The sequence below is a fragment of the Atractosteus spatula genome, chromosome 5 (assembly GCF_055471065.1).
Source record: "Atractosteus spatula isolate fAtrSpa1 chromosome 5, fAtrSpa1.hap1, whole genome shotgun sequence".
In the NCBI taxonomy this organism is placed as follows: domain Eukaryota; kingdom Metazoa; phylum Chordata; class Actinopteri; order Semionotiformes; family Lepisosteidae; genus Atractosteus; species Atractosteus spatula.
Genome location: NC_142710.1, coordinates 5,081,137 through 5,094,111, shown reverse-complemented (window position 1 = coordinate 5,094,111; position 12,975 = coordinate 5,081,137).

Genomic DNA, 12,975 nt, shown 5'->3' with positions numbered 1-12,975 from the left:
CAACATTTCGAAATACATGCTCACATCTTTGTCACGGGGAGAGCTGGAGGGGTGCCAAGTTGTTTTAAAATAAAATGATGGCTCAGCCACAGTACCACTCGGGTGCAAAGGTGGTGGTTTCTTTTGACAGTAACAAAACAACAAAACAATTATATATAGTGCACAACACAACACAATAGAACATAAACAAGTAAACAAACACTTCCTCAGAGAGTTATAAGCCAGGAGTCGCACCACACAGGTCCTGTGGCATATTCAGTACAGCTTATTTTTGCAACAGAGACAAGCTATGCAGTTCCCTATCTGTGGGTTTTCCTCAGCTGCCATTCGCCCAGCCCAGTGTTTTGCCTTATGACTGTTATGGCAATATCGATATTCTATGACTGAGATAACATTTAAACATTTAATGTGTTTATGTGTAGTTTATTTTGACAAAACAAGTCTGCAGTTTGTGTAACAATTGAATAAAATAAGCATTAAATTTCGGTGGAAAACTCTTTCTTTTTGAATGTCTACTGAGTGTATAAATATAGCACAAAACCCTCCCCAACGCTATTTGATATTTTCATTACATTGTTACTCTACATAAGCACTTGCATTAAAAGGGTACCTTGTTGGCACTGATAATACAAAACAAAATCCCCATTTACACCAGTTTCATGTGGGCATTTTTTTTAAAACAGAGAATATAAAATGACAAAACATGACGTTTCATAAAAATCTCACATTACAACATGAAAAAAGAGCTGTTGTATTTGCTCCTGCATGGCGACTCACACTATACTGTAGGCAGTGTCAACTTGGAGATAAAATAGCTTATTGAAAGTATTTAGGCAGGCAGACATGTTCTTGGATAAACTTGAGTTAAAGGAGCAGGATTTGTCAAATAGTTAAAAGATGCCTAAACTAGAAAAACAAAGACAAATTGGATTGTCTCATTTTCGCTTTTTGTTTTCGTCCTCACACACAAATACCCAATGCCCCTAAATTCACATTCATGAAAAAATACCTGACACTCTTTTCATCAATAACTTGATTGGTTGCCTACCTATGCTATATACTTTATTATTTAATGAGAGGGTCAGTTTGGATTCATTCATTGATCTTATAACAGATCCTTCCTTAATGTATCATTTCTAGAGGGACTCATGTACATAAACCCAAAGTTTTCCTATATCAGTGATGGTTTCCCTGGCTCAGGCAGGACCAACTCAAATTTATTCTCCCTGCCCTCCTGTAACTTGAACCTTTATTTTCACTGTTTTTCCTCACTTTTGTTCATGTTCTAAGCCTTTATGATACTGGAGTTTAGGCATACTGTTCAATATTTTTCTTTGGCCCGAGGTTCGTGAAATCGTCAACAACTGGACACAATAAACTTCCGTTTCAGATATTTAATGAGATGCTAAAGGTCACCTATTTTGGTTCTTCTGATTTAAAAGAATACCATGAGGAATGATGGAGATGCTGTATGTAGAGCCGAGGTACAGTGTGTACAGTTCAGAAAAGTCCAGAGTTACTGGATTTCTATTTCTGTTGTGGACTGTTCATAATAGATGATGAATTTTAATGAAGACACTCAGAAATCACACCAGAAAGCGAATCAACAGCCTGTAACTGAGTTCTTGTTCTGGTCTGTGGTATTGTCTATGTCCATAGAAGAGAACAGATATGTTAAGAAATTTTTTTTACCTAGATATACGTGTTCTTAATTTCTACACAATCGTTGAGGTCTTTGTTTTGTTACTGAGCTTCAATTCATACGTGGATCAATTACAGGTATGCCTTTCTAAAGGTATATAGAAATCTGACAACTAGAAACTGCAGCTCCATTATGTATGATATTTGAGACCTGATATTATTTTGAGCAGTTCGTGCTGTTAGGCTTCAACAGAGACAATTTCAGGTTGATAAAAGTGTTTCATAGCTGTCGTGAAAATGAGCAATTTAACAAAAAAACACATTGAATACAAAACACCTGTTTTATAAAAGAACTATAACAACCATACGTTAGGTCTCGATGACAATATATTTTAGAAGCCACAGTAGGATAGATGTACCCCCATGAGCACATACTGTAGACTTATTGTACAGAGAATAGGCCATCCAATGACAGAACAGAGAACAATGTCCCATGTGCACGTGTCCATTTTCTCTCTTTAATTATCCAGTGGATGGTAGTATGATAATATGATGAAATGTTATGGTGTTTATTTTATAAAATATAGTATCATTCCACGTGTTCATATTTGTTTTCCCCAGTGATAATAATATTTGTAATCATGTTAGATGGACAAAATACTACTACCACATAATGGTATCTTCTCAGAACTGCATTCTGTTGTTAACTCCTGTTGTCTGTACAGTATGTCCAGACAGGAACATATCACAGCTTGAGAAACAGAAACAGGAGCTGTGTGATGGAGGTGAGTAATTTTTCTATTTGTTTGAAGAGCAGCATCATTAACAGTTTGGTTTTCTAGCAAAAATAATATGCATTGCACATTTTTTTATTTTATACTAATTAGTATAAATAGTGCCATAGATCACATTGTGCATTTGTGAGTGCACATAGTATCATTCCACAGGTACAGATTTGTTTTTCGCAGTGATAATAACATTTTTAATCCTTTTAGATGTAAACTTTAGGAACCATGTTTTCGATACTGTTTTAATGTGAGAGTTAAATGAGAGCCCTGTGTCTAATATAACATGCTGAGTCTTTGAGGGAAATTTTAAGTTTTAAGTCTGAGTAAAGTACTGAAGTTATAGTAGTCCTATCAGTATTGTTGTCTCCGGACAACAGAACCTCAGTTTTATCAGAACTGAGTAACAAAAAGTTTTCAACCAGCACGCCCCACTGTAATTAATAGCACAACAAAACTGTCAGTGAGCCTGTAGGTTGTTTCCAGCTCGTCAGTCCCCATATATAAGATAAGATCACTTTATTAGCCCTGTACAATTTCTTGCATTGGGAATTCATCTTTTCACATACCCCAGCTTGCTCCCCATGAGACACAGACACACAGACAGGGTAGTGTTGTAACAGGCCAGACTAAGATGACAATAACTACAGTACATGAGATTCAAGGGCGCAGCTGACAGTCATCTGCGCCGTTTATTTGGAAAACAGTTGTGTCGCAACACATTTTCCAGCGTTTGGGAGACTGGGATTGAATGCAGTTTCATTCTCGCTTGGGTGCTGTTGCTTTTGCGCAATTGAGCTTCAATATTTGCAAGTGAGTTACTGATTTTTTTTTCTTCTGCTGTAGCTAAATTAGAGTTGTCGTCTAATTAAATCTGACTAGCATCTATAACAGATCTATTATTACCCGGTCTTATCCAATAGCGCGCTACAGATAACCAAGTACAGAAACCGTTATAAACAAGATTGCGAATTAAGTATTTCGGTCTGCCAATGTATTTTCACTTAGTACACCGGATGGCTGCTTTGTGAATTGTCTTAACAGAAGCGCAGCTCCCAATACTGTTTGAGTTGCAACTGGCCGAATTTTGTTAATTTCGCGCTGATCCGAGGATTTATTGAATTATGCAATCACGATTTGTATTTTCTCACCTGGTGACAAATCTATTGATAATGCATCAGCAAATAAAGTTTCGCGTTGTTTGTGTATGGGAATAAGCGTACTCTGCAAATCCTGAGACTTTGAAAATTAAGGACAAGTGGTTCCCGGGCAGAAGCACAGAGATAAATAGTGTATATCCGCTTTGTTGAGCAGATGTAATTAATTGACGTTACAAATAAATCCGATTTTTAAAAAGTTAGAATTTGACACATGAAAACAAACTAGTAGAAATATAGTTAGTAGAAAAGTCTGCATTTTGTTTTCAATACAGACATTTTCACTTTCAAGATTTGACCTACTGTAGTTCAACTTGGCTCTGCTGTGAAATGTTTCTTGGCCGGTTTCAAGGGGCTTAATCAGCTGTCAGCCGGGCCCGTGAGACTGTTGCCCTGTCTTATGAGTTAAGCAACGATATGTTACACATCAGGAATTAAAGTTACATTTACTTTTTCTTGATATATTATTTTTGTGCACGCTATTGACAATTGAATTAATAATCTTTACAGTAATATCAGTTAATGTAATTTTTAAAACAGGACTAAAGTATTATACTGTATGTGAACTAACCACAGGGAGAGATCCGACCCGGGAATGTTTTACATACTGTACAGCGCGGCGATTTCGCCTAGTTTTGCCTTGCGAAAGAGAGAGGTAACCGCAGCTCACTGATTTTATAAGCCTTTCTTGGTACACGGACGTGCTAGTCACTCGGAGACGAGGGGTAGGCAGGGGTCAAAGAGAGGAAAGGGAGAACAGAGGTTGGCGATTAAGAGAGAAAGAGGGAAAAGGTTAGGCAATTTATAGAGGCCGGGAGAGGGTAAATGAGTGCAAAAAATAGGGAAAGAGGTGAGGGTTCAGACGCTCCAGACAGTCGAGGGTGACAGTTTTAAAAAAAAGGTTTATAATCTTTTCGTTTTATTCATTTTTAAAATGTATTCCGTCTAAAATGAATCAATACTTTAGTTTATTTCTTTTTAGTCTTGGAATATTAAGTTTAGTCCTGTTTAATTTCCAACTAAGGCTATTCTAATTGGCTATTCTATAAACAGGTTTATACTGCAAGTACATGGCAACCTCACACCACGTTTTGCAAGAAACATGCATAATACACATTAGGAACTGGAACTGGAACTCTTAAGAAAATATTTCTCACATCTGACATCTCACACTATCAAAATATTCTCACATTCTATCAAAAATTGCAAGTCTTTGTTGCACAGTCTAAAGTGTATTTATGCCCAAAGAGGTCAAATATCAAGTAAAAGAAATACAGTATTTGTGCAATTAAGGGAAAATAATAAATAATCTTATACAGATTGAAGTATGGATCTTTTCAAATAAGAAAATCTATTTTTGCACTGTTAATAATAATTATGTACTCGTATATAAGTTTTTTTTAAAGTTGCTTTTCTCAAAGCAATGTTATTATAAATGTATTCAGTAGGGGCCCCTGCCAATACTGAATTTGCAATTAGTATAGAGAAATTACTGCATGAGTTCCTTGTGTGTGTTACTAAAATATTAAAACCAGACAGGACAAGCAATATATACATTCTTTATCTCACGTGTATAATATTATTAATAACTAGCCTTTTCAACATATTATTCCATCATAAAAACTTCAATAGTCTTGAGAGTAGTCTAAATGGAGTTTGTAACGAAAGTTCGGGAGGGATGGCGACAACCAGGTTCAATCTGACTCAGCCATCGGTCATTCTCAATCGCTCCTGATGTCATTTCCTCTCCTGAAACACCATGAACACCTACGTGATCCCCTTCTCTCCCTCGCGTACATCTTTTGCACCCCATCTCCACCTCTTCAGCTGCCCCCCGGTCACTCCTCTCTCTAGATGGGGGTCTTCCAGCCCCCTCGTCCTCTGGCCAGGCTGTGAGCCCTCAGCCAAGCGGGTTACACCAGATTTTCACTCCATAATCCTTTCATAATGCTTTATTCTTGGGTGCTGTTCTTCCTAGTGAAGTGTCATTATCATTGTGGATTATTTTTGTCATTGTTGACTTAAATGAAAAACAGGTCAGTTACAAACATTTGCGTCAGTTTTGTCAACAAAATTAACATTGCTGGGGACATAGCAAAGGAAGAGGCTTCTCCCTCGACGTCAGGGGCCTGGGCTAGAGGTGCTGGTGCAAATTGCCTGGTATCTGGGTTAGGACTGGGAAAGGAACTCTGGGGCTCAGCTACGTTAACACATTCCTGGTAAGAAGCCACCTGTGCCTGATGGAGGACAACTAGATAGCAGCTCTATCACCCTGCAGCTCACAGCTAGCAACCCACTGAAGCCCAGCATGTGTGAGCCTGGTCAGTACCTGAATGGGAGACCTGGGAAAAACTAAGGTTGCTGATGGAAGAGAAGTTAGTATGACCAGTAGGGGGTGCTCACACTGCGGTCTGTGTGGGTTCTAAAACCCCAGTATAGTGACAGAGACACTACACTATAAAAAGACGCCATCCTTCGTATGAGACGTAAAACCGAGGTCCTGACTGTAGTCATTAAAATAGGGTATAGGCATTCACCCAGCACATGTAATGATCCTTCACCACCAGCCCAAAGTGGTTACCTCTGGGCGGTCCTCAGGTGAGGGCCCAGGACATTAATGGTCACCCGCTCTATTGATGTACTGACTGAGACCACCCTGGGGGTCCTTTGCAAGTTACACAGGCATCACAGTGACAGCACCATGTGGCACATCCACATGTATGCATGTGGCCAATAATAATCTAGATGAAAGCATCCATCGAGTTCTTCCCATATGGGGTTCCTTCCATTTGTCACCCACCTACGGACCTTTGCTCCCTCTCTTCCAGGTTGGTCATGGTTCATCAAATGGGAGGCCTCACATGGCTGGTCACCATGGCTCTTAGCCTTCTTCGCAGTCTGACTTTGTGGCTTTTGGTAGCTTCCGGCTTGCACAGCCCGGGGTGAAGGATGGGGTAGGTCTGAGGTCTGCGGCTTCATGGGGCTGACACAGTTAGGGGGTTTTGGATGGCCCTGGTAGTGCGAAGGGTGAGATTAAGACCTTCCAGGAAAGAGACCACTTCTCAATGAAGATCCATGTTTTGCTTGGGCCACAAGTTTAACACCAAAATACAAGCTTCCTGGTGGGGGTTCTTAAGCTGCTGTTGACTCAGCTCCACTAGTGCAGACATCTGCGTGCACATGTCTATATCCTCTCCTGTTGCTGTGCTCGATTTGAGGTGCATAGGTTGTAGCTGTCTGCCTGTGGGAAGGAGTTCTTGGTGCTCAATGGTGGCTGTGGAAACCCTGTCCAGCAGGGCCTGGCATGGTTTTCCCTCTATAGGAACCGTTAGATGATAATAGATCAAGGGCATTGTGGAGTGATCATGCAGAGTTGGGTTGGTAGTTCAGGTGAGGGTTGAGTGGTCGTTGGTTGTCATTTCCCTGTTCTGATGGAGGTGCTGCTTTGAGACCACTGCATCCAGGCCTGAAGCCTTAGGGCAGAGTTTGGACTGATGGACATGTTGGCCTCTGCACCAGCTAGCCTCCAGTGAAGGTGCAGTATGCTCACTTCTGTCTCTTCTATATAACGCGCCTTCTGAAGCACATTCACTGAGGTTGCCAGGCACACCTTGTGCCTCAGACTGTGGGCAGTAAGGCCATAGAAAAACCGGTTCTTCTTGAACTTGCCTGGGAAACTGAGGACAGGCTCTGCAGGGCCGGTAACAGAGTTCAGCTACAAAGACTCCTACAGTATCCTATTGCCTGAGTGGCGGACTCGGTTTTCATGCAGCTCCCGATGCAACAGCTCAGGCACTGAACCTCCAAACTGCTGATCAAAGGGCCTTAGGCCTCCCCTTTTGGGCAATCGGCCAACTGAACTGCGAGGAAGGGTGCCTGCTATCAGATTGCTGCTTTCCATCTTTTTTCCTCTTTGCTTGTACGCGGCTGCATCTCTTTCTTGCTTTAGGTGAGGCAGTGAGAATCCCCCCTATCTAACACCAATGCAGTGAGCCCCCCCCCTTTTCCCTTTCTGTTATGGTGTAGGAAGAGAGGCAGGAGACAGTAACTGCAACTCACTGATTTTATTTCCTTTTCTCTGTACAAGGGAATGCTAGTCACTGAGAGAGGGGGGGCAGGCAGGAGACAATGAGAGGAAGAAGGAAAGGGGCCCCATGTTTATAGAGATGAGTCTACAGAGGGAGATTACATATTGTACAAAACACATTTAGGAAGAATCAGAAACCCCCATTCCTGAAACTGACAGACATATGGATAAAACGTTTTAAGATGGAATCTGTAAAGCTGACTAGTTTAGTAGTTTAGGCTCTGGTCCTGGTGAAACACACTGGGGAAACAGTTCTAAAAACAAACTGGATGGTTCAGTGGGGTAGGATATAAAAAAACACTGGCGTCAAGACAGACTGATGCTGTTTATTAACAAACCTTCGTGAGGCTTCTCTAGCTGTAGTCTTTTATCAGATTTTGATATCAGTGCAAGAACCTGTAATGGCTCTAGCAAGAAATGCAACATATTGTTTAATTTTTTACTTAAAGTATATCATTAACCTGAATCCCTGAACTGAATGGAGCAATGGGAATTCTGGAAGGGTGGAGACTTTGGGTGGGTGTGAGACATTTAGTTTCATTCCTCCGTCTCATTTGTCTATAACTGAACCGCAGGTTTGAGTGTGTCTGATGCTGCTGAGCTGCTGACTTCAACTTCTAATACATCTGGCTGGCTTGAACAGAGCTGTTTCACCCAGACTGATCCATGAATGCTTGCAACAGATCCTCATGGGAAGAAACTGTTCTACACATGACCTGGCAGTATGCCAAATTGTCACAGTTCAAGTGCGACTCCCAGCGCTCTTTGCATTGTAACTGGCCAGGCTAAGAACTCAGTGTGATTGAAGAGCATAACAGGCTGTGTGATCCAGACTGTTATTTTCTTAAATAGTAAGACAAATATAGAAGTGCAGTGTGTCAGAACAGAATATTTTCAGTTTTATGGGGGATTTTAGTACTTTTTGAAAAGCTTTTGTTTATCCGTAGGCGTTGTTTTGATTTTTCGAAAATGAAGAATCAGGGGTGACAAGAGCAGGACTGTTGGTTTCAGGGGTCCCAGACAATAGAACTCCCACAGATGCTGGGAACCACGTACAAGAAACATCACACCCCTTGTGTAAATATATGTGCTCTGTGGGGGTAATTTAATCACTTTTACTTTCAAGTCATGCTGACCTTAACTGTACTGACTTTACTGTAAAGAGTTTTATTTAGCTTAATCATCAACCAGCCAAGCTGAACTGAACTTAAAGCACAACAAAAATAGATACTGTACTGTTGTCGAAATATTACAAGTCTCTGGGTGCTAAAATACCACTTCTGACTGAATAATAATCAGGCAAAACTGCATCAAGGGTAGGATCAAGGACAGGGATTTGTGTAATGGTGGCTGATTTGCTTTATAAAACATAACAGCAAAACTCACACCTCCTGCTTAAGATATCATACTACTTACATATCAGTGAGGTGTGGGATCAAAGTCCTTGACTTTCACAGAACATTTACAACACGGGGACGTTAAAAGATAACCATCAGATAAGGCTTAGGAGCAGCAGCAGGGGGCTCCTCCTCTTCCTCAATTATTCAAATACCTGTCTATTTAAAGAAAGCCTGACCACATGGTCGCTCATGTTTAAAGTTTTGAGTTCCCTCCATCTTCCTCCATCTTTTTTGCGTTGCCTTTGCACCCAGAATCAGTGAAGCTCACTTTCCCGACCTCAGGTAGGCAGGGCCACCTTGAGCCCTCCTGTTGAGGTCCTCACAGCGTGACTGAGTCCGAGGGGACCCCTGGCCTCACTGTTCTCAAGCAGCTCTAACCTACTGATTCTCCACCCCTTGGTCACGAAGCCACGCTGCCAGAGCGACTCACAGTGCGTCAGAGGGGTCTGTCCCTCTTCCTTCTCTACTCCTGAGGGGTTCTATCCCTGTCGTGAGGCAGCGCCTCAGAGCGACTCTCAGTGGGTCAGGGGCAATGTTCCCTCTAAGCTGTGTGAGTGAGCGCGCACACACAGGTTATAAAATCAGCACACATAGGAAATTGAACTGCACAGAAAAAATTAAATTCCACCCAAAATATGATAATAATAAAAGAAACATGGTCATCAATTGAGAAATGCTAAATTGACCACATGAGACTGGCAGGAAGAGGCCTAGCTTGGCTGTGTGCATTATTATTGCTACTCAATCATCGATATCTTTGCTCTCGTTGTCTCGTACTGTACCTCCCTGCTCATGCTCGCTCGACACTCAGTCTCCATGACTGGCCTCGCTGAATCACTGGTATGTTGGATCTCTCTGCTTCTATGAGAATGACAATATTGACAAAAAATAATGTCAGATTTACAATTTTACATACATTCAATTTAGTGAGCACACATTGTCACTGGGGAAACAATTGCACAACTTGAAATTTTTGCACACACAGGACATTAAAAATTAGAGGGAACATTGGTCAGGGATGTTTATGTTTTCAGGCCCCGGAGCCAGCCAACCCATTAGGACCACTGATATTCCCGTTGTGGCTCCTTGTCTATACTTTAATAACCCCTTCTTCTTCAATGAACATCAGGCTGCCAGTCTAGTAACTGCAACTTTATATAATCAGAAGAGGCACAGAATCTGATGGGCTGTCCATTACTGATACAGCTTCTGAAAGCTCCCTACATCACCATCACATCATTTTATAACCACTTATTCAATTCAGGGTCACAGGGGAGCTTCTTCCCAGAAGCAAAGGCCAGCAGACAGGATACTCCTGATGTATCCTCGTCCATTACAGGGAGCACACAGACACAAACATAGACACACACTCACACTCATAACAGGGCCAGTTTTCCCAGAAACGAACCTGCCAGCATGTCTCTGGACTATGGAAGGATACCCATGCAAACAGTTAGAAAATACAAACTCCACACCAACACCAGTCCATGAATTTGAACACAACACCACTATGCTGCACATGAAAAACAAATGAACAGAAAATTGTTTAATTTTTCTGCTACCATGGCTTAAACAAAATAAAAATAAAAGCAGTTTTAATTGCAGAATTGAAGCCATATTTATAAAATGTTTGCATTAGTCCCTTAATAAAATAAATGTAGCTCTTAGATTAGGATCCTTAAAGATGTGTGAAAGTTCTTTATATTTTTGCGTTGGCAATAATTTAACATAACAGGACAAGTATAGTCAGGAAGGGATAGTGTAAGAATGATTATCAATGTATTGTGGTGAATCCCCCCCAGACTGGTGACTTTCGAATATCTATACAGAATTTGTAAAGAGTATTTTTTTAAAAATACATAATTCTTTAAAATTTTTACTTTTATTTCAGCTCTTCCTGATTTGGAATTCCTGGAGACATGACTCCCCGGAAAATGGTGAGTTTACATCAGTAAAAGTGCAGCTATTGCAATAAAATTAACCTCAGAACTATCAATGAAGCTGGCTGGAAAACAAACATTTACTTAATGTTATTTGTACAAAACGTGTATATAGTGTTGTTGGATTTTATTATTTTGCAAATAATTCATGCTAAATTACTGGATTTGTTCTGTGCTGCTGTGATAACTGGCAGTAAAGAATGAGGAACCCCTTAGTGGTCTTCCCTGAGATCAACGAACAGTTCTTTCCAGACCCTATGCGGACGACACAATTCGGAATAGTGAGGAAACACTGGGGAAAAAGCCATGCAGGAAACGGGGATCAAAACAGGGGGGCGTGTCCTTGGTGCGCGGGTGTTCAGTGGGGTGAGTCCGGGGCAAACAATCCAGTTCCAAAGGGGGAATCCAAAACGAAAGCAAAAGTCCAAAACTGGGAGGTCCATCCAAAAACAGACAATATAAAAACTAGAACCGGGTTGGAACTGGCGGAATGGGAACGAGACCCGGTGCTTCCAGGTCCCGGACTCACACGATACGGAGATCAGATGCAGAGCCAGGATTAACGTCAGCGCCTGGCTTTTAAGGTGGACTGGGAACAGGGGACAGGTGCGGGGAATGAGGCAGACAAGGAAGAGCCGGAGCGCCCTTAAGGAGGAGGGACTACAGTACAATCGTGACATCATGAATAACGCAACCTAAAGAGATTAATTCCTTCAGCTCTTAAGGACCCACCTTTCCAGAAGGTGTTTCCACTTGGAAAGATGTGCCCATATAAAATCTTGTATTATCTTGGTAAGTATAGACAGTACAGGACAGGTTCAGGGCTTGAATAAAAGGTAACACCTTGGGCATCATGTCTGACACATCAGATTTCTTACATGTTTTACTGCGAAAACACACTAGAAAGAAACAGCCTACAGAAAAATAGAAAATACAAGAAAAATATTTAATTTTACTTTCTTCAAAATTCAAGATTTAAAGTCTTAACACATGTAGGAACCAAGATTATTGTCAGTGAAATATGTGTACTGCTTTAGATAAAAATATGAGACTGTTAGAACAAAACTGTTAGGTTTTATAAAGCCAATTCCTTCCTTGGTGTTTTTAGCCTTCCGAAATAAATAATAAAAATTAAAAAATACAAGTTATATTATTATTATTATTATTATTGATCAACATGTAATGATAAAAAGACTTGTATGATGTTTAGGCTGACAATATAACCTTTCTACGCTGTAGGAGCCAAACTCTAACAAACTGATAACTGGTTAACCTTCATTTGACAGACAAACAAAAAAACAGCATTCTCCTGGGACACTTATAAACCTCCACTATATCTCTAAACTGTCAGATTTCATTGAGTGGCACATACTGTACTGTAGGTTCACCAATCAGAACAGGAAAATGCACAGCAAACGGCTGCCATTGTTACATTGATACAATTGTGTATGATGACCCTTTGTCTCTGCCTTCGGTCTGTGTTCTAATTTGAATTTGTTTCTTCAGGTCTTTCAACAGGTTCAATCCTTCCTTGGCAGCTTCCCTGTAAGGATGCTGGGTTTTTTAAATATTGCAAGTTTTTCTTTTGATCTTGCCGCTAAAAGTTGACAAAAATGAATGGTGTGACAGTGCCTTTTCTCATTCATGTGGCAGTGCTTTCTCATTAATATATTGTTGTTTTTTTTTACAAAATAGGTTAATTTAGATGATACTGGAGATCCTTTGCACTTGCAATACATTTAGAAATGATCAAAATAGGTTGTATTATTCTGTTATTACTGTATATTATGTTATAACGGAAAGTGTAAGTTACTGGATAAAATTAAGTGCAGAAAATCTAGCCCCGTACAGATAGATGCAATGCCTGTATGAACTCTGCTTCTGTGTAGCTAATCTGAGCTAATGTATCATGGATTAAGATTACATACCAAGCAGCCACATTTTGCTCCGATCCAAGAAAATGGT